A 16,002-nucleotide genomic window follows, 5' to 3' on the forward strand; every position below is an offset into this window, starting at 1 on the left:
TTTAAATTGTTATGGTGTAAATTCCAGTTCAGTGTCATACATGCAGAAGAATAAAAATGAAGACCTATTGTCAATTTAGAGGATATTTAGAGGCAGTTTAGAGTGTGGCTGAAGGTTCATATGTTCCCATATATATGTATGCCTCTGTAGCTCTGAAGTCAAACATACATATGAAATTAAAGCAGGAATGGGATATTCAGCGCCTTGAGCCTGCGCCACATTCAGTAACTTCAGCTCCACATTTCCATATAGAACACAGAACTTGGAACAGTACAGCATAGAAACAGGTCATTCAGCCATCATATTGTGCTGAACCAGCTAAAGAGGAAATCAAAAACACCTACCTACACAATGTCCATATCCCTCCATTTTCCTCACATTTATGTGCCTATCTACATAGAAACATAGAAACATAGAAAATAGGTGCAGGAGTAGGCCATTCGGCCCTTCGAGCCTGCACCGCCATTTATTATGATCATGGCTGATCATCCAACTCAGAACCCAGCCTTCCCTCCATACCCCCTGACCCCTGTAGCCACAAGGGCCATATCTAACTTCCTTTATATCTAACATGTCTCTTAAAGATCTCTAGTGTATTGCCTCTTCCACCATACCAGGCAGCAGATGCTGGGGACCAACCACTCTCTGAGTAAAAAACTTACCCCTTACATCCCCTTTGAACCTACCCCCTCTCAGCCGCAATACATGCCCAATAGTATTGAACATTTCAACCCTGGGAAACAGATACTCCCTGTCTACTCTATCTATGCCTCTCATAATCTTATAAATCTCTATCAGATCTCCTCTCAGCCTCTGCCGCCCCAGAGAAAACAACCCAATTTTATCCAGTCTCTCATGATACATATGCCCTCTAAACCAGGCAGCATCCTGGTAAACATCTTCTACACCCTCTCCAAATCCTCAACATCCATCCTATAGTGATGCAACCAGAACTATATGTAATACTCCAGATCTGGCCTAACCAGAGCTTTATAAAGTTACAGCATAACCCTTGGCCTTTGAACTCAATGCCTTGACTGATAAAAGCAAGCATTCCATAAGCCCTCTTAACCACCCCATCGACCTGTTTCAAGCAGCTAGATCTCTCTGCTCAGCAACACTGTTAAAGATCTTGCCCTTAACAGTATTCTGTCTCCTTGCATTTGCCCTGCTGAGGTGCAACACCTCACATTTATCTGGGTTAAACTCCAACTGCCATTTCTCAGCCTATATCTGCAACTGATCTATATCGCACTATATTCTTTGCCAGGTTTCTACACTATTCACAACTCCACCAATCTTGGTATCACGCGCAAATTTACTAACTTGCTCTTCTACATTTTCATCCAGGTCTTTTTTCTACATCACAATCAGTAGAGGTCACAGCACAGATCCCTGCAGAACTCCACTAATTACAGACCTCCAGCTCAAATAAGTTCCTTCAACGACTACCCTGTCTTCTGTGCGCAAGCCAATTGTGAATCCAGACAATTCGCCACAGACCCCATAAATCTTAGTCTTCTGGATTAGCCTCCCATAAGGGACTTTAACCATAGAAACCATAGAAACTACAGCACAGAAACAGGCCTTTTGGCCCTTCTTGGCCGTGCCGAGCCATTTTCTGCCTAGTCCCACTGACCTGCACACGGACCATATCCCTCCATACACCTCCCATCCATGCATCTGTCCAATTTATTCTTAAATGTTAAAAAAGAACTCGCATTTACCACCTCGTCTGGCAGCTCATTCCATACTCCCACCACTCTCTGTGTGAAGAAGCCCCCACTAATGTTCCCTTTAAACTTTTCCCCCCTCACCCTAAACCCATGTCCTCTGGTTTTTTTCTCCCCTTGCCTCAGTGGAAAAAGCCTGCTTGCATTCACTCTATCTATACCCATCATAATTTTATATACCTCTATCAAATCTCCCCTCATTCTTCTACGCTCCAGGGAATAAAGTCTCAACCTATTCAACCTTTCTCTGTAACTGAGTTTCTCAAGTCCTGGCAATATCCTTGTAAACCTTCTCTGCACTCTTGCGACCTTATCTATATCCTTCCTGTAATTTGGTGACCAAAATTGAACACAATACTCCAGATTCGGCCTCACCAATGCTTTATACAACCTCATCATAACATTCCAGCTCTTATACTCAATACTTTGATTAATAAAGGCCAATGTACCAAAAGCTCTCTTTACGACCCTGTCTACCTGTGATGCCACTTTTAGGGAATTTTGTATCTGTATTCCCAGATCCCTCTGTTCCACTGCACTCCTCAGTGCCATACCATTAACCCTGTATGTTCTACGTTGATTTGTCCTTCCAACATGCAATACCTCACACTTGTCTGTATTAAACTCCATCTGCCATTTTTTAGCCCATTTTTCAAGCTGGTCCAAGTCCCTCTGCAGGCTCTGAAAACCTTCCTCACTGTCTACCACACCTCCAATCTTTGTATCATCAGCAAACTTGCTGATCCAATTTACCATATTATCATCCAGATCATTGATATAGATGACAAATAACAATGGACCCAGCACTGATCCCTGTGGCACACCACTAGTCACAGGCCTCCACTCAGAGAAGCAATTCTCTACCACCACTCTCTGGCTTCTTCCATCGAGCCAATGTCTAATCCAATTTACCACCTCTCCATGTATACCTAGCGAATGAATTTTCCTAACTAACCTCCCATGCGGGACCTTGTCAAAGGCCTTACTGAAGTCCATGTAGACAATATCCACTGCCTTCCCTTCATCCACTTTCCTGGTAACTTCCTCGAAAAACTCCAGTAGATTGGTCAAACATGACCTACCACGCACAAAGCCATGTTGACTCTCCCTAATAAGTCCCAGTCTATCCAAATGCTTGTAGATCCTGTCTCTTAGTACTCCCTCCAATAACTTACCTACTACCGACGTTAAACTTACTGGCCTATAATTTCCCGGATTACTTTTCGATCCTTTCTTAAACAACGGAACAACATGAGCCACTCTCCAATCCTTCGGCACCTCACCTATAGACAGCGACATTTTAAATATTTCAACAAGGGCCCCTGCAATTTCAACACTAGTCTCCTTCAAGGTCCAAGGGAACACTCTGTCAGGTCCTGGAGATTTATCCACTTTAATTTTCCTCAAGACAGCAAGGACCTCCTCCTTTTCGATCTGTACAGTTTCCATGATCTTACTACTTATTTCCCTTAATTCCATAGACTTCATGCCAGTTTCCTTAGTAAACACAGACGCAAAAAACCTATTTAAGATCTCCCCCATTTCCTTTGGTTCCACACATAGCCGACCACCCTAATCTTCAAGAGGACCAATTTTATCCCTTACAGTCCTTTCGCTCTTAATATACCTATAAAATTTCTTTGGATTATCCTTCACTTTGACTGCCAAGGCAACCTCATGTCTTCTTTTAGCCCTCCTGATTTCTTTCTTAAGTATTTTCTTGCACTTCTTATACTCCTCAAGCACCTTATTTACTCCCTGCTTCCTATACACGTCATACAACTCCCTCTTCTTCTTTATCAGAGTTGCAATATCCCTTAAGAACCAAGGTTCCTTATTCCTATTCACCTTGCCTTTAATCCTTACAGGAACATACAAATTCTGCACTCTCAAAATTTCTGCTTTGAAGGCTTCCCACTACTGATCACATCCATGCCAGAGAGCAACCTGTCCCAATCCACGCTTTTTAGATCCTTTCTCATTTCTTCAAATTTGGCCATCTTCCAGTTAAGAACCTCAACCCTAGGACCAGATCTATCCTTGTCCATGATCAAGTTGAAACTAATGGTGTTATGATCACTGCAACCAAAGTGCTCCCCTACACAGACTTATGTCACTTGTCCTAATTCGTTTCCTAATAGGAGATCCAATATTGCATCCCCTCTAGTTGGTCCCTCTATATATTGATTTAGAAAACTTTCCTGAACACATTTTACAAACTCTAAACCATCTAGACCCCTAACAGTATGGGAGTCCCAATCAATATATGGAAAATTAAAATCCCCTACCACCACAACTTTATGTTTCCTGCAGTTGCCTGCTATCTCTCTGCAGATTTGCACTTCCAATTCTCTTTGACTATTGAGTGGTCTGTAATACAGTCCCACTAATGTGGCCATACCTTTCCTGTTTCTCAGCTCCACCCACAAGGACTCTGTAGACAAGCCCTCTAATCTGTCCTGCCTGAGCTGCTGTAATATTTTCCGTAACAAGCAATGCTACTCCCCCACCTTTCATTCCTCTGCCTCGATCACATCTGAAACATCGGAACCCTGGAACATTAAACTGAAAGTCCTGCCCCTCCTGTAGCCAAGTTTCACTAATTGCTACAACGTCATAATTCCACGTGTCAATCCACGCCCTCAACTCATCCGCCTTCCCCGCAATACTCCTAGCATTGAAATATATACACCTCAGAAGATTTTTTACCACCACTCACAACCTTTCTATTAGTGGATTTGTCAAACGCCTTACGAAAATCCATGTAGACAACATTCTCTGCCCTACCCTCATCAATCTGTCTCATCAACTTGTCAAAAAACTCAACCAAGTTGATAAGATACAGCCTGCCCTGCACAAAGCCATGCTGGCTCTCTCTAATTTGGCCATAAGTTTCCAAATGCTCATATATCCTATCCCTAAGAATTTTCTTCAGCAATTTCCCTACAGCTGACATGAGACTCTAGTTCTCAGGAATCAAGAGTTCCCAGGATTTTCACTTGTTTTCTTCCTAAATAGAGGCTGCTTGCCTGTGCTCCAGGACCATGCTTGTGACTAGAGCGAACATGAAGATACTAGTCAAGGGCCTAACAATCTCGTCTCCTTCAATAACCTGAGGTAAATCCCATCAGGCCCTTGGGGCATCCACCTTAATACTCAGAAGGAGGTCCAACACTTCTCCCTCTTTGACCTCTAAACATCCTAATGTATTTATACACTCAGCACTGATCTCCTGCTCCTCCATATCCTTTTTCATGATAAATACAGATGCAAAGTACTCAACAAGTACTTAACTCACATTCTCTGCATCCAAACAAATGTTGTCCCCTCTATCCTTGAGTGGTCTCACCCTCTCCCTAGTTATCCTCTTGCTCTTGATGTACGTATAGAAAGCCTTGGGATTCAGCTTAATCCTACTTGCCAAGGACTTATTATGGCCCCTCTTGGCTTTCCAAACTCCCTTCTTTAGTTCTTTTTTGGCTTCCTTATACTCCTCATGTGCTTTGTTTGATCCTAACTTCCAAAGCTTTACATACTTTTCCTTTCTCTTCTTGACTAAATTCATCACCTCCCTGGACATCCGAAGTGCTCTTATCTTTCCATCCCCATCCTTCCTTCTAACAAGAACATACCCTTCCTGTACTCTGAGCAATTGATCTTTAAACACCCTCCACATGTTGGTGTGGACTTGCCAGAAAAAAGGTGTTCCAAATTAACTCTCCTTCGTTCCTGCCTAATGCCCTCATAATTTTCCCTACTCCAATTTAAAACTCTCCCACAAGGACCATACCCATCCTTATCTATAGTTATCCTGAAAGTCAATGAGTTATGTTCACTGTTTCCTTACTGTTCATCCACGACAAGGTCAGTCACATGGCCAGAACCAGGTTCAGTGCAGCCCCTCCTCTCATTGGATCATCCACATATTGATTTAAGAAACCTACCTGGATGCACTTTAACAAATTCTGCCCCATCCAAACCCCTTGCACTAAGAAGGCCCCAGTCACCTTTCTCCCTTCTTGCATATTAATAATCTCTTATGTCTGCTCTGAAAATATTCAGAGACTTTGCTTCTCCTACCCTCTGTGGAAGAGAGTTTCAAAGATTCATGACTCTGAAAAGAATTTCACCTTATTCCTTATAATATTAACTTCTTAGTTATAAACAGTGACCCTTAGTTCCAAATCCTCTCTCAAGAGGAAACATTCTCTACACAAACACAAGAAATTCTGCAGATGCTGGAAATCCAAAGAAACACACACAAAATGCTGGAGGGACTCAGCATTTTAGTCAGGAAGCATCTATGGAAATGAATAAACAGTTGAGGTTTCAGGCCAAGACCCTTCTTCAAGTTTCAACTACCTAACTACCCTGTCAAAATCCTTCTCCCACAGTTCTAAAGTCAGCAAGTAAAAGCTTTCCACGTCCAGCCTTTCTTCATGTGATAACCTGTCCATTTCACTTTTTAGTCCAATAAATCTTCTCTGTGCTGCTTCTGTAATACTACATCCTTTGTTTAGCAAAGAGAACAATACTGATGCTGTCTCACTAATCTCCTAAGTACTGAAGAATAGCATCCTTCTCCTACCCTTGAGGCTATCCAAGGCTGTCATCACTGAGATATGTGATATTCTGAGGGAAGGTCTTCAGCCAGACATATCTGCTCTCTCTTGGCAGTGAAAGAGTCATCTGGCATGGGAACTGGCCTTGTCTCTCCTGACCATCAAGTACTCAACTATTCTAATCCCATTTAGCAACATTTGATTTCTAGCCTTTAAGACCTTGTTGATTCAATAATCACCTAGATCCTTCTTAAATGTAATAAAAGTCCCTGCCTCCACCACCCTCTTAGGCAGTGCATTGCAAACTCTAATCTCTCTTTGGATGAAAAAAAATCTTCCATATCTCTCCTCTAAACCTCCTACTCCTTACTTTAAACCCATACCCTCTACTCATAAATACCTTTGCTATAAAGTTTTCCACTATCTACCTTACCTGTGCCCATCATACCTTTGTACACCTTCAACAGGTCTCGAACCACCTCCCCAACCTTTGTTTCAAGGAAAATTAACCCACTTGATCAAGTCTTTCTTCATAAGTGAGACACTCCATCCAAGGCAATATGCTGGCGACTATCACCCTTTGCACACTTTCAAGACCAATCACATCCTTTCCATAATGAGGTAACCAAAACTACACACTATATTCAAGATGATATCACCAATGTTTTAGGAAGCTGTACCATAGCTTAAACACAAGAGATTCAGCAGATGCTGGAAATCCAGAGTAACACATATAAAATGTTGTAGGAACTCAACAGGCCAGGCAGCTTCTATGGAAAGGAATAGCCAGTTGATGCTTCAGGCCAAACCCTTCATCAGGAGAGTTATGATGGAGGGTCTCGGCCTGAAATATTGACTGTTTATTCCTTTCCATAGATGCTGCCTGGCCTGCTGAGTTCCTCCAGCATTTTGTATGTACCGTGCCATTCCTGTTCTCATACTCTATGCCCTAGTCAATAGAGGCAAATATCCTGTATGCCTTTCTTTACTACTCCATCTACTGCTGCTGCACTTTCAGGGATCTATGGATCTAAGCCACGTCCCTTTGTTCCTCAATACTCACTAGGGCCCTGGCCCTCAGGGTAAATATTCCTATTCTCATAAGACCTCCCAAGATGCACTTATCAGAATTAAATTCCATCTACCATTTTAATGCCCAACTGATCAACTGCTCAACATCTTCCTATAACATGAGACTATCCACTATCCATACCGCCAACAACCTTCAGGGTCAAAAGTCAATGCCAATTTGATTCTTAACTTCCTCATCACAAAACCTTTTGCTCCTCATCTCTGCATCAAAGGTGCATTGTCTTCACAAAGAAGTAACTTCATCCACATTAATTTAAGTGAGAAATAAGTGGTATCTTGGAATGAGGTCAAGCCAGCTTCACTGGATTTATGTGATTCTAGGGAGCCATCGACTGCCCTCCTGTGTCCATCATGGAATTTCTGATTAATGTTTTCCACTTCCTTAATGTGCAAATTATTGTCAATCATAGAAGAAGTCGCTCATGCTGAGTGACATGTTTCCAGGAAGTACACGACTCCTTCATCCTGAAGGATACCTACTGCCAGATGTTTTCAGTGGCTGGAATTGCCCAACAAGCTGGAATTTGGGGACAGGAACAACCCTCTAAGTCATTCACTTTTCAGACCTATCTCTTCTTTAACTACTGCAGCTGAGCATCCATACAGGTACCTTTCAAGTACCAAGATCATAGCAGAAAACACCTTAGGTTTCCTTTCGTTGTCTGTTTTCACTTACTCTGTGGGTGCATTTCAATATATGCCAATCAGGTGTAGATACAATATTATTTTGCCTGTTGCATAACTTTGCTAATTAAAAAGAGCAGCCAAATGCATGAAGAAGATGTACAGGGAGACCCACGGCATGATAACTATAGGATGGCGGGATCGGGGGAGTAAGAGAAGGAAGGAGACTGGGGGATGACCTTGTTCAATGTCTGCAGCATTTTGTCCCAGATTAGTGGAAGAGGTGGCCATTGTTCTAAAGTGTTATATCACATACAAGAAGCTTCCCACAGAGAGACAATTTTCAAATTATCTAGCAAAATAAAACTCCCCCATGCTGATTTGTTAAACCTCTTTCCAAGATAGCTCCTGAATACAAATAATCAGACCAGTGAACTAAGACAGATAAAATACCATCAGATCTCATGTATAAAAAAAAACTTAGTCTTCTGCATAAATTCATTTTGCTGTGAGGATATCCATTCTACTGGGGTAAAGAGCAGTGTGCAGATTACCCTGACACATCTCGTAAGGACGTTACATTTCTTTCTGCATCACTCCATTCTGCAGAGGTTCTCACTGCTGGAGAACATTAGCCCTTCCTGGTTCTCCACTTGGTAAGGTTGATGAGCTTCCTGACCACTTTGCCACACAAGACAACCTCCTGGCATGTACCTCTTTAACCTGAACTTGTATGTCTCTTTGAGTGAACGAGGTAGTGCCTTTTCTATGTAATCTCTGTTTCCTCCATGGGGCCCAAGGTTTGCAATGTTGCCTTAAGGGCTAACTTGCTGTCCTGATCTCTACAGTCCACAACTTTGGGAGCTGAGCCGGACTCGCCAGGACCTCACTGGGGATCTTGCAAGGCTGCCTATTGCCACTTGCTCCTGTGTCTAAAGAACACTAATATTGCTTAACTCTGGATAATGATCAATTTTGTAAATTGTTGAGGGCAACTGGGCATTAGTACGAACCTAAAGCACATACCAACACACCAAATGCAGATGAAATCTGATTTCTACGTATTTGTTGCTATAATCCTCCTTTCAATGTTGATAGGTAGCTTCATAGATAAATTGCTTAATCAAAACAGGGAAAAAAAGCCAAAGAACGAACAAGGATACATTATCGCTGGACTTCCTCACCTCTTGTTTTTACCTATTCACAGTGCAAGTGCTCAAACCTATGGAGCAAAGGATGAGAAGTGCAATAATTGTATGGGGCTGGAGCTAAATGCTGTTCTGAAAAATTATGTGTTTTCTGAATGATGTTCAACAAGAATGTCTTGTATAACATTCTTATATAACGTGAATAGCTTGCATAAAATATATTAATTTATCCCTTAAGTGTGAAACTATTTTGTATCTAAAACATTAAAACTTTAATTTAACAACCAAACAATTCAAATTTTGATTGAAAACAAGAAGTTTAAATGCTGGAACCTGAGACAAATGGAGAAAATGATGGCAATGCTCAGCAATTCATAAAGCATCTGTGAGAGAGAAATAGAGTTAAGGTTTCAGATTGGTGATCCTTCATCAGTTTTAATGATAGGTCTTTGGTGTGAAGCATTAACTCTGTTTTCTGCTTCACACATGGTGCCTGACCTGCTGAGTATTTCGAGCATTTTCTCTTTTTAGTCACTGATTTTGATTGGTAACGATTCTACATTATACAATACTTCAAGCATAATCCTACAAACATTTAGTAGGTAACAGGGTACAAGTAAAGGCAGTCATTTGGAATATATGGTATTACTTCTACAATTGAAAGTAACAACACAGAAACTGGAACGCCTATAATCCAAGACAAAGCTTATCAACCACATTTTGAAAAACTATTAATTTCCAATCTGTGCTTTGAAGTACCTTTGAGGTTTCCTGGTTGCCAGGTGACACACCATTTTCTCTTGCTCCAGCATTTGTAAAATATCAAGGAGAAGAATCTCTCGTAAACTTGAGGGAATTGGGTGAAACCACAAAGAAATTTGATTTGAATGGCAATTACTGCATTTCCCATGATCTATGGTCAAAGAATCTATTGATGCATGATAGAAAACACTCCATCTGGATGCATATCAGCTTGGTGCCTTGGTAAAGTATGCAATGTTATTAAAAACCCCAGCACCCAAATATTCTCTCTTCTCCCCCTCCCAGCAGGCAGAAGATACAAAAGCCTGGAACTATGTACTACCATAACACTAACCCTCAAGGGCAGACTCTATCCTGCTGTTACATGTCTATTTGATTGATTCCTAGCATGATAACATGGACTCTTGACCTCACAATCTACCTTGTTATGACCTTGCATCTTCTTGGCTACCAGCACCTCATTTTCTTGGTAACTGTAACACTTCATTCTGCGCTCTGTACTTATCTTGTACTACCTCAATACATTGTTGATTTGTCGGAACGCTATGCAAGGCAAGTTGTTCACTGATGACAATGCATGTGACAATAATAAACCAGTTTACAAATTTAAGGTAAGTAGATGGCTGGGAGCAGCCTTCAGAAATGCCGGCAGTATATCTATCCATTCATGCAACAATGAAGAATTTGCTTGAAATATGTTGAAAGTCATGTCAAGTGCACCTCTCCTGTTCATTAGACTTCAAGTGACAAATTCCCTGGATCACACTCTTGTCATGAGCGAACATGAAGGAAATTATATGAAGCCTCTTTTACAACACTTCGTGGGTGGTTGATTTGACAGCAGATTTCTTTCTGCTGCTTAGGTTGGAAGCAGTTATGAGAATTGTCATTAACACCAAGTACATTAGTAGCAAATAAATGGACAAGGTAAGAATAAAATTCAGCAAATGCATATGAAAAAATTATACTCAGGACACAAGTTCATAGAAACTTTATCTAAATCTAAATAAAATCCTTATTCAGAATTTTAAATTATACCTCTACAAGTTTCAAATCCTGGGATTTGCTTTTCTGTGAAGTTTGTGCCTCCCTTTCAAGATTCTCCTTCAATATTTGCTTCATAGTGTATTAGCTGAAGTTCAGCTTATCTCTTTGTCATGCAGTGCTTCTCATTCAATAACCATTGTTACATACTTGTACCTCAACTGTTCTCCTTGTGCCTTGTTTTTGCTTCTTATCCCCCCACTCTCCCTTGTTGTCTCCCTTGATCCCAACTTCTTAAAACATTTCCTAACACTCTTGTTCATGTGAAAGTGTTTGTTACATACGCTTAGTGGTCACTTTATTGGGTACACCTGTACACCTGCTCATTAATGCAAAATATTATGAAATGCAGAGGCTACAGCAGCAGATGACCATGAACTTACACTCATTGGCCACTTTATTAGGTACAGGCATTAGGTACCTAATAAAGCGGCCACTGTGTATATGTACAACTAATGAACACACATTCACCCTCCATTCAGCACTTCAATTATACTGAGTAAGTTAACTGGTGTTGAAATAATGAAGATGATTATCAATTTAATGTTTTTTCAATTTTATTTACCAAATTGCACTTTTCACTATCAATTTAAAGCTCTTTTTGTTGCTAATCATAAACAATATTATAATTATCTAATTGCTTTGGTAATTTATAATTAATTCACCCTGTGTAACTAAATTACAAAATTAAATTAATCTGTTAACTGAATTTTATAATGTATTCCCAATTTAATTGCTTTATTCGGTAATTACTTCCCTAGTCTCTTCATTTAGTAATTTAGTTTCTCTGAGGATTTAGTAATGGAAATTGTCCTTTAACATGATAATACAAAAATACTGAAATTCACCTCCACATAAAGTATATTTCAAATGACCCCAATAAAAGTTTCCATCAGATATCTGTGCAGTTTGAGAAGCTTTCATCTTAGCTTGTGCTTCCGTTAGCAATCACTCTCGGTGAAGAGATTCAAAATGGCAGCTGGCTTTGCCTTTCAATTCATATTTGTATCCACATGACATAGGGTTAAAAAAAGTGATTAGCAGCATGGCTAGCCATCAGTGGAGGGCGCCAAGGTTTATTGTTTGTTACCTCTAGTTCCTTCTGCAATCCTGAATATTATACAAAGACAGTAAACCTCTGGGGAATCCATTTTTACAGAGCACAGGATTTTCTTTTGTATAAAACATAACAGACCAAGGTCATGCCTGAGCCCTCCAACCTTTTCTGCAACAACTTTGGAAACATAAACACAACATACAGCATAGTTATTGATCTGTGGAATTACAGACAGCAAGTACAGACCATTTGGCAAATCAATAACAAGGGAACATCATGAAAAGAATGAAGGGAGAAGTCTGCTTTGAGGGTGCAACAAGGTATACTGCAACATACAGCTATTTAGACAGAGATTGTCCATCAAGTAAAAGTGGATAACTTTTTGATAAGTAAACATCTGAAAAAAGGGAAAGGAATTGCCTGTTGGAACCTGGACAGAGAGCTAAATTAAAGAATTACTACCAGCACTTATTGATTATGATGAATGGTCACAAGGAATGCAGAAACCGTACTTCTTTGAAACACAATGAAGTAGCGCCTTGTGGGTACATTTACAGAATGTCCAGACACGTGGAGAAATTCAAAGTATGCTGCGGGTAACTTAGGCCAGAGTTTTATTGTATGTACTGTGTTCCAAATTGTTACAAGAGGTGCAGTTTTTTCCTTGATTTTGATCTGAAGCTCAGTGGTTTCCAAGTGCAGGTTGCAATGCACAAGGGCTGTTAAACATATGCCAAATTAAACTTAAATGGATCAGGTGACAAAATGATAAGTGATGCCTTTACAGAGTCATGGAGTCATAGAGCAATACAACACAGTAAAAGGTCCTTTGGCCCATCCATTATGTGCCAAACCGTTATTTTACCGAGAGTTATTGACCTGCACCTGGACCATAGCCCTCTCATCCATGTACTTATCCAAACTTCATTTAAATGTTGTAATCAAACGTCCATCTACCACTCCCGCTGGCAGCTCATGCTACATTCACACCACCCTCTGAGTTTATATTCTATGTTTCTCTCTAAATGCCTAAGACATTGCTTAGATTTAAATAATTACTTGAAACAATTACAGTGGATTCCAGTTAACTGGGATGCATCAAGACCAATACATTTTGGCCCAATTAAGTGGCTGTGCCAATTAGTCAAAGTTCCATGGAAATAGTTAAAAAGGTATAAAAAAAAGCAAACTATTGTTGAACTGAATAACAAATTACAGTATGTATTTAAATAAAATATGGAACAAATTAGAACACTATTACTACTACTGCAATACTATAAAACTCCTTATTAGGTCCTAATAGTTATCAACGGATGAATTAATCCAGTGTACGCTGCCATGTTCTTTTGATTAACTGTAAACTGGCTGGTGGTGTAGTGGCATCAGCACTGGACTTCAAGGCAGACGGTCCTGAGTTCAAACCCAGCCGGGTCCCAGCCTGGGCAGTGGCAGTATTTGCGTGGAATCTACTTCCGCATCTTGCCATGAAAACCTTATGGACCCTATGGTCCATGAGGTCATGACTTAATGACTGAACAACAAAATAACCAAGATCAGAGCAGACACCTCGTGCTTATAATGGACTGTCTTAATAGAATGCTGTTGATGATTGTATCATTGATGATTGTATTCAAATTTTATTTTCATTAGAACATTCAAGATGATTGTCGATATCTTCAAATTCTTTTTCAAACAGCAAAATTGTTTCCTTTTCAATTCTGGCAGTGAGCAAAACAGTTCTGAATTGTCTTACTGCTTATTTCTTGCCAACTATCAGTGACTAAAATTGCTGCATTTTGAAGACACAACTGATGCTATTTAAAAACTGTTCACTCTAAGCATGGTGTAGTGTCTAACGGCAAACCTGTTGGGCAATAGTCACCTGCACCAATTAAAGTTCAAATTTCAAAGTAGATTTATGATCAAAATACATATATGCCACCATATACGATCCCGAGATTCACTTTTAAAAATGTTTTTATTGAGATACAGCCTGGAGTAGGTCCTTCCAGTCCTTCGAGCCGTGCCACCCAGCAATCCCCCAGTTTAATCGTGGGACAATTTACAACGACCAATGAATCTACCAACCGGTACATTCTTGGCATCTTTGGAGTGTGGGAAGAAACCAGAGAACCCGGAGGAAACCCATGCAGTCATTGGGAGAACATACAAATTCCTTACAGGCAGCAGTGGGAATTGAGCCCTGGTCAGCTGTACTGTAAAGCATTGTGCAATCACTATGCTCCCGTGTTGCAATCTAAATCCAATAGCCCTAATGGAATCAATGAAAGATTGCACCGAACATGGTCGGCAACCAGTGTGCAAAAGACAACAAACTGTGCAACAATAAATAAATAAATATATTGATAGATAGATAAGTAAATAAATAAGCACTACATAAGATGGAGAGTCCTTGAAAGTGGGTCCACAGGTTGTGGGAACAGATCAGTGATGGAGCAAATGAAGCTGAGTGAAGTTATCCCCTTTGGTTCAAGAGCTTAATGTGTAAAGGGTAATAACTGTTTCTGAACCTGGCAGTGTGAGTCCTGAGGCTACTGTACCTTCTTCCTGATGGCAGTAGTGAGAAGAGAGCATGTCCTGGGTGGTGGGGGTCCTTGATGATGGATGCTGCTTTCCTGCAACAGAGTTTCATGTAGATGTTCTCAATAATAAGCAGGGATTTACTTAAGACAGACAGGTCCATATCTACTACTTTTGGTAGGACTTTCCATTCAAGGGCATTGATGTTTCTATACCAGGGCGTGACGCAACCAGTTAATATACTCTCCACTACACATCTATAGAGGTTTGTCAAAGGTTTAGATGTCATGCTGAATCTTTACATACCTCTAAGGAATAGAGGCACTGCCGTGCTTTTTTTGCAATGGCACTTACGTGCTGGACCCAGGACAGGTCCTCTGAAATGATAACATTGAGGAATTTAAAGTTGCTGACCCTCTCTACCTCTGATTCCCCCAACAAGGACGAGTTCAACTCCTTGGTCTTGCTGACATTGAGTACTAGGGTGTTGCTGTGGCACCACTCAGCCACGTTTTCAATCTCCCTCCTATATGCTGATTTATCACCACCTTTGATTTGACCAACAACTGTGGTGTTGTCAGCAAACTTAAATATGGCATTGGGGCTGTGCTTAGCCACACAGTGATAAGGATAAAGTGAATAGAGCAGGGGGCTAAGCACACAGCCTTGTGGTGCACCTGTGCTGATGGAGATCATGGAGGAGATGTTGCTGCCCATCTGAACTGACCGGGGTCTACAAGTGAGGAAATCCAGGATCCATTGCACATGGAGGTATTGAAGCCAAGGTCTTGAAGCTTATTGATTAGTTTTGAGGGGATGATAGTATTGAATGCTGATAAAGAGCATCCTGATATATGCATTTTTGCTGTCTAGATGTTCCAGGTTTGAGTGAAGAGCCAATGAGATGGCAACTGCTGCGGACATATTGCGCTGGTAGGCAAATTGGAGCGGATCTAAGTCTCTTCTCAGGCAGGAGTTGATATTTTTCATCACTGACCTCTCAAAGCACTTCATCACTGTGGATGTAAGTGTTACTGGACAACAGTCACTGAGGCAGGTTACCACGTTTTCTTAGGCACCAGTATAATTGAAGCCTGCTGGAAGCAGATGGGTACCTCAGACTGCTGAAGCGAGAGGTTAAAGATCTTAGTGAACACTCCAGACAGTTGATCAGCACAGGCCTTTAGTACTTGGCCAGGTACCCCATCTGGGCCGGATGCTTTCCACGAGACCACCATCCTGAAGGATGCTCTCACTTTGCCTTCAGAGACTGAAATCACAGGGTCATTGTGGGCTGTGGGACTTTGTGATGGTTCCTCCATTCCTCCATTCCTCCATACCTACATTCCTCCATTGACGGTCAAAGTGAGCATAGAAGGCACTGAGCCCATCTGGAAGTGAAGCCCTGTTGTCACCGATGTCGTGTGAGCCTCAGGCTC

General features: G+C 41.0%; 1 protein-coding gene across 2 annotated transcripts in view; it reads left to right on the top strand.

Annotated features, from left to right (window-relative positions):
- The window catches only part of samd14 (sterile alpha motif domain containing 14), a 177,644-nt gene that overhangs the window by 2,189 nt on the left and 159,453 nt on the right, over window positions 1–16,002 (top strand). The window lies entirely within an intron of this gene.

This window comes from Mobula hypostoma, chromosome X1 (genome assembly GCF_963921235.1).
Source record: "Mobula hypostoma chromosome X1, sMobHyp1.1, whole genome shotgun sequence".
NCBI lineage: Eukaryota > Metazoa > Chordata > Chondrichthyes > Myliobatiformes > Myliobatidae > Mobula > Mobula hypostoma.